Source organism: Macrobrachium nipponense, chromosome 17, assembly GCF_015104395.2.
Source record: "Macrobrachium nipponense isolate FS-2020 chromosome 17, ASM1510439v2, whole genome shotgun sequence".
NCBI classification, from domain to species: Eukaryota; Metazoa; Arthropoda; class Malacostraca; order Decapoda; family Palaemonidae; genus Macrobrachium; species Macrobrachium nipponense.
The window spans coordinates 5,573,359-5,580,244 of record NC_087210.1 but is presented as its reverse complement, the minus strand read 5'-3'; the positions used below and the strand labels follow the sequence as shown (position 1 = coordinate 5,580,244).

The following is a 6,886-nucleotide window of genomic DNA, read 5'->3' as shown; positions in this document are numbered from 1 at the left end:
TCTTACAAATAAAACCATCAAATTAGAAAAGATTTAAAACCCCTCCACACCTAGGACACTTCTTCTAAGCTTCCAAGATATTGTAAGGTACTGTTTTTATTTATTTACGTATAGCTCCTGAATGATCTAACTTCGTCTCAAATACATGTCTATAAACTTATATAACTGAATCACGAAAGTTTATAAACTTAAATGAAACACATTTTCAGATCTATTAATCACAAGTCAATGAAAGATTACTCCATCTTCAGTAATGTTTCGATGTTTACCTTTTAGTTTCGTTCCCCAATTTGAATGAGGTCTACTTCGGGTTTTACGAAACGACATGAAAAAAACGCCACAAACTTCATCCCTTTATGTAAAATCAAAATTTTTGTATGCTTAGCTTTTACGAATAATTGATTCAAACCAATTTGATGTCCCCCCATTGCATACTCAAGAACTTTAATGTGTTTCAGTTTGTATTTCTCTTAACCTTCAGTTACCTTTAACATTCAGGTAGCTACTTCACTTACCATACACCTATAGCAGAATATCACGAAGATTCCTCCTTTTTTAAATTAAATAATAATTTTCGAATAGTAATGACAAATAATTTTTAATTTTTAACATCTTTAATTGCGTCATAAATTTATAATAATATTTATATACACAATTTTTAAAAGGAAAGACAATAGTTATGAAATTGAGGAAAGCTTGAATAACGACTATTGCCGTGTCATGTTATGTATTAGATTTATTTTAGCAATTTTTGTGATAACAGTGAATAGAATAAAGGATCACGGATAACGTGGTGTTATTAATGTAGGTTATTCTTGTATATATTATGTAAAACTGAAGTTTGTGTCGAAGTTGTACTTGTAAACTAAAGCTGCCAGTTACTTTTTAGTGCGTTTGAATTGGCGAGTGGTGACACTAAGTGGCGACAGAAATTGTACCCCGCATAGGCGGGCTTTTAAGAGACAACTCACCAACCCTGGAAATACCAGGATAATCGTTAAATAGTATAGATAACTAACGAATTTAAGTCGCAAATATTAATTTTTATAGTGTGGATGATATTGAACACAGGTATGAGGCATGCTACAGTGACAAATAAGTTTTTTCCCGAAATCTAGGTACCTAGCCTACTAGCTACCTAAGTTAGCTAGGCTAGGCTACCTATGTTGACGCGTTGCGAATTTGTCTTTCTTATAATTGTAATGAGTGTAAGTTTCTTCCAGGTACATTAGAAATTCGTTAATAAGTATTTTAAAATGGTATACGGACTTAGGCTACCACCTTTGAGGTATTTTAATCAATGGAAAATATATGTTACCTATGACCAGCTGCCTACTAGCCTAGTAGGGTAAACAATCACGGACGATCCATCTTCATAACGCTGGCCGGGTCTTATTCACTCGATATTTAATTGGTGAAACAAGAATACAATTACAACTTTAAGCATACCATTCGAAAGATTGAAGTTTTGTCAACATAATGTGATGTAATGAAAGCCCCATACCTACGAACTAAAACAAGCATGTGACGCTCTTCGTAAAATATAGTATGTTTGCAAGGCAGTTTTGAAAATTAAATATAGCGGCTATCGTCAAGCTGGCCGGTCTAACCACGGAATTCCCAGCCTTCCCAGCACTCATTTGAACGTGTTAGCGTGTATACCTATGTAACGTTTATTGATCTTACTCAAGATTGCAGTTGTAATCAGCACAATGAGACAACATTTTGTTGCCTATATTAGTGAAAGTCTGAGAATTTTTAATCCCGGGGTCATGGTTTGAAGTGAATTCATTTTTACCATGTATTCTGTGGTTTTATCCTTACTGCCATCACAACTGAAACTCCACAGTGTTTATTTGATTGTAATTAGACACATTTTGGTCTTGATTCGCCCCACATTACACTTGAACCACGTTGCTTTTATCTATGGTACCTAAATGTAAATTAGTATGGGCGTAGCCTAGACATTGACAGGCTTTGCATGAAATACCCAAGTCCAGTCTTAGGTTATGCTACCCAGTTGGTGCTTAAAACCATGACAGAGGATCAGTGTTAATTCATGTGAGACTGAAGAGACTTGATTGGTTTGAAGTAGCCTACTTGGGGATTTTGTACTTTAAACCATAGTAATCGCATTCAAGAGTCACCTAGAGAGTCAGGTCCATACCTGGCTGGGATATGAACCCCCTACCCAACTTAACCCAGGTTACTAGGTCCTGATTGACTTGGTGTGTGATGCCACTCAAAAAACATTCAATGAACTTATTTTCATCATAGTTAGAATGTGCCATGGGCCTGTTAAATACATTAGTGTTTCACTCTTGTATTTTCCCCACCCCATAAATCCTGCTGTCCCAACATGGTTCCCCTTAGTTTAGTATATACAATAGGATAAACAAAAAGGTCCAGTATCCAAAACTAGGCCAATCTTACTAATACTGTATGCTACCAGAATGAATGTTGTACATGGGCAAAACACATCAAAACCTACATAAAGCATATTTGCTGCTCCAGAATACAAGTAGTATGTGAGAACTTTCAGAAATAAGTTATCATAGGGTGTTAGAATACATCCTTGTTTTTCTCTCTTTTTGCATATAGCCTACCCTCATACAAAAACCCCCAGCTTCTTATTGTGGTATCCCTTAATTTTAGGATATAAGGGCTTCAGAATATGTGAAGTGTTTGAAAGAAAGAGAAATAATGATCCAGGGAACAAGCTACAAAAATTGACATCAAAGGAACTAGGACTAAACCAAAGCTGGGTTATAGAACAAATGAGATTTAAGCATCATTCATGGGCCCACATATCCTGATAAAGATAACAAAATAATGTTACAAATATGCTTTCCTTACCACCAGTACCCTCAGACAGACAAAATCCAGTCAGGTCCTCCATTCACATAGGCTAACCATCAAAACATAAGTATAAAGAACATAAATCAAGTCCAAGTGGTAATAATACGTAGTCACTGGTAAATATCTTAACCATAACTTTATGATAGGTTTTAGTATGATTTTCATATTAAGTTTATTGTGGAGACTTGAGGACAAAGAGAAAAACTCGTATCAAGGACTGGTACTGTTTACCTTGCTAAAGTGGAAAAAGCTCATTTGTATGTAGAAATTATTATATAATAATTCAGTTACTGTAATTAAATAATTCTTCCTTCTATAAGGGTATTACTGAAGGTTTTATATACAGGCAGTCCCCGGGTTACGACGGGGGTTCCGTTCTTGAGGCGCGTCGTAAGCCGAAAATCGTCGTAAGCCGGAACGACACTTGGAAATATGCCTTAAACTAAGAAAAAGTTAGAGACCTTACCTGTGTGACATGCAAGTAGATTGCATGATGTGTAGTGTGGTTATTCCAATGGCAAAGGATGGTTCTTGAAGGTATAATTCTTTATTAAACTCTTGTGACACTAAAAAGCACAATGTACTACACTTAATCCTTAGGTTAGATTATACACTAAACACTATATATTATGCACTGCACACTTCGTAGTAGTACGTATGTATTTGTTAGATCCTGGAGTACACTAAAATCCCAGTCTGGTAGCTCTGGAAGGTAAAAGTATAACACAATTAGTACAAAATACTACACAAAGTCCTGAATGCAATATGTAAATTATAGATATCAAGAGTAAAAGAGTTAATGTATGTTAATTAATTCCTTACTTTTAGTTTATAATTCCTTACTTTGAGTTATATCAAGAGTAAAAAAGTTAATGTATGTTAATTAATTCCTTACCTTTAGTTTAAATTTTGCATTCATCGTAACCCTGGATGGACAAAGTCTTATGTGGCCCCATAGCCTACATCATTCAGGGGGTTCTGGAATGTACAAAAAATAATTAGTATGTCAGTAAGTACTCTATGCATAGTAAGTTACATACAGTAATATGCACCATACAGTGGTTTAATATCACATATATAACATGTATAAAACTTAGTTAATGTATGTTAATTAATTCCTTACCTTTAGTTTAAATTTTGCATTCATCGTAACCCTGGATGGACAAAGTCTTATGTGGCCCCATAGCCTACATCATTCAGGGGGTTCTGGAATGTACAAAAATAATTTTGTCAGTAAGTACTCTATGCATAGTAAGTTACATACAGTAATATGCACCATACAGTGGTTTAATATCAACTGGTATGCATTATTGTAAATGATTGGTCTACACCCCTGTTCAGCAGGGAGTGTACAGTACCAATTCCATGAGGGACCTTGATCACTTATCCCATGTGAGAGATCTTGGTCACTTTTTTTTTAGTATAAAACTTACTTAATGTATGTTAATTACTACTATGTATAATTCCTTACCTTTATGTTATGTAGTAACCCTGGACAAAGTTTTATGTGGCCCCATAGCCTGCATCATGGAGGGGGTCCTGGTTTTCTGGAATGTACCAAAAAAGTATCAAAGTTAAGTCATGTTATGTATGTTTAGTAAGTTACATACAGTAACCATACGTACAGTGGTTTATAACATGTACATATGTACATAATCAAACTTGGTTGGAAATTCCTGTAAAAAAAGTTATGTACGTATGTAATATGTACTACTGTATGTAAAAACCTTACTGTTCATACTTAGTTACACTACATGTTACATGTATACGTATACTTTCCTGAAGGGTTTTTTTCCATCCAAAAATGGTGCTTCTACTTGTAGTAGTTATCCCTTGATGACACTTGTAGTAACAACCTGGAGTTGTGTGAAAAATGTTGGTTCTGGAAGGAAGGAAAAAGTAACAAAATTAGTGTACAAAATATACACTACAGAAAGTTGTGAATGCATATGTTAATTACTGTAGATATATCAAGAGTACTAAAGAGTTAATGTATGTTAATTAATTCCTTACCTTTAGTTTATATTTGGCATTCAATGTAACCCTGGATGGACAAAGTCTTATGTGGCCCCATAGCCTACATCATTCAGGGGGTTCTGGAATGTACAAAAAATAATTTTGTCAGTAAGTACTCTATGCATAGTAAGTTACATACAGTAATATGCACCATACAGTGGTTTAATATCACATATAACATGTAGTATAAAACTTAATTTAGAAATTCCTTACATAACTTACCAACTTTTAGTGAGTCTCAAAGCTGTTACCTAGGTTGTGGGAGATGGAGGTGGAGGTGTAGAGCATTCATGATAAGGATGCATTCCAAACCTAACTTCAGTGTGCTTTATCACAGATAACAGGCTAGGATGATGGGCAGTCTGGAATGAAGAATTAATATTAAAGGACAGTATGTAACCACTTAGGTGTACAAAATTTATTGTACGTATGCAAACATTAAACACAACTGAGAATTCCTTACCTTCAGCAAAATGAAGACATGTAGGCTATGTAGAGGTCTGGTTTATGTAAGTCACAGGTGCATGCCAGTCTGGAATGATAATGTTAATACATATGATTAGTATGTATGTTACATACATAACATGGTTATTACATATGTAATATTAAAACATTAATAAAAAAAAATGTCCTTACCAAATTCTAGTGGGTTTGGCTTGCTTACTGGGATGGCCATATGGTACATGAGAGTGGGTGGCTGGGCTATGGAGTGGGATGGGCAGGTGCTTGGGAGTCTGGAATGATAAAAAATATATAAATGATAGTTACTACTACTGTAACTACTGCACATGTTATTACTGTTTGACATATGTAGTGTGTAATATGTATGTTCAATATAAAAAATGAAGAATTCTTTTACCTGAAGGAATGGGAGAGGTGATACTACTCGTATCAACTGATTTGGGCTCTGGAGAGGTGATACTCGTATCAACTGATGAGGGAACATCTACATCTGGAAAGAATGATAGGGTACATAAATATATTATAAGGTGGATGTAATTGTAGCATATGTACACTTTTAATAAAATTTCTATTAGCAATTTATAAAACATTTTATCACAAATTTGTTAAGGATTTCCTTACCTGATGTATAGGGCGAGGCATCAAAACCATGGAAAGGCTCAGGGTCATCTGGGTCACTGTCACTTAAAAGGGGGTCTTCTGAAATGGAAAAAAAAAAAAAAAATAATAAGGTTATGCAACATCAAACACATTGTACCACTATGTAAGTTAGTGTACGTATGTATGTAGGGTGTAAACAATTTCCAACATGAAATGAGAAAAATGAAATTGCTTACCTGATTGTACCACGTGCAGGTGGGCGGGCTGATACAGAGGGTCCAGGTACAGGGGGATCTGGAACTGTCACAGTAGTACAGGGAGATCTGGAACTGTCACAGGTAGTACAGGGAGATCTGGAACTGTCACAGGTAGTACAGGGGGATCTGGAACTGTCACCACTTCTGCAATAAAATTACAAATGATGAAAATTAATGAAGTTACAATTTACTCTTACATTTAGTTGTTACATTAAAAAATTAACACATTTTAATATGTACACTATGTAAACACATAAATTAGTAAAACAGTTCAGAATTCCTTACCAGGACTAGGAGTGGGAGGTGGTGGTACTGGAGACTTGTGAAAGAAGTGTCAAGCCTGGACTGCACACTTCTCTTCGTCTGCTTCTCCTTCAGGGTCTCCTTGTAGAAAGTCACCAAATCCATGATTCCTCTCTGATTTTGTCAAACCTAGAAACGTTAGGGTCTTCTGCCTCAAAAGAAGCCAAGGCTCTCTCCAGATGAGTAAAACCCTCTGACAAGCCTTTCACAGTTAATGACCTGGGTTTTGGCTCTGGTGCCGCCTCCTCTTCCTCAATCATTTGTTGTTCAAGTTCTAGTAAGTCCTCTGCAGACAATTCCTCTCCATGGGAAGCCAGCAGCTCTGTTACATCATCAGGTTCAAGATCTAGTTGCAGCCTCTTGCTTAGCCCTACGATCTTCCTCGTCAC

At 35.7% G+C, this 6,886-nt stretch overlaps 2 long non-coding RNA genes across 2 annotated transcripts; both read right to left on the bottom strand.

Moving 5' to 3' along the window:
- Positions 1-3,208: 3,208 nt before the first annotated feature.
- LOC135195999 (uncharacterized) lies at positions 3,209-4,591 on the bottom strand. Its single transcript, XR_010310260.1, has 4 exons — positions 4,331-4,591; positions 3,983-4,065; positions 3,755-3,837; positions 3,209-3,564 (listed from the first exon to the last, which is right to left on the bottom strand). It is a non-coding gene; the product is annotated as an uncharacterized LOC135195999 (long non-coding RNA).
- A 937-nt stretch (positions 4,592-5,528) lies between these two features.
- On the bottom strand, positions 5,529-6,021 carry LOC135195998 (uncharacterized). Its single transcript, XR_010310259.1, has 3 exons — positions 5,959-6,021; positions 5,735-5,827; positions 5,529-5,609 (listed from the first exon to the last, which is right to left on the bottom strand). It is a non-coding gene; the product is annotated as an uncharacterized LOC135195998 (long non-coding RNA).
- Between the last annotated feature and the right edge of the window lie 865 nt (positions 6,022-6,886).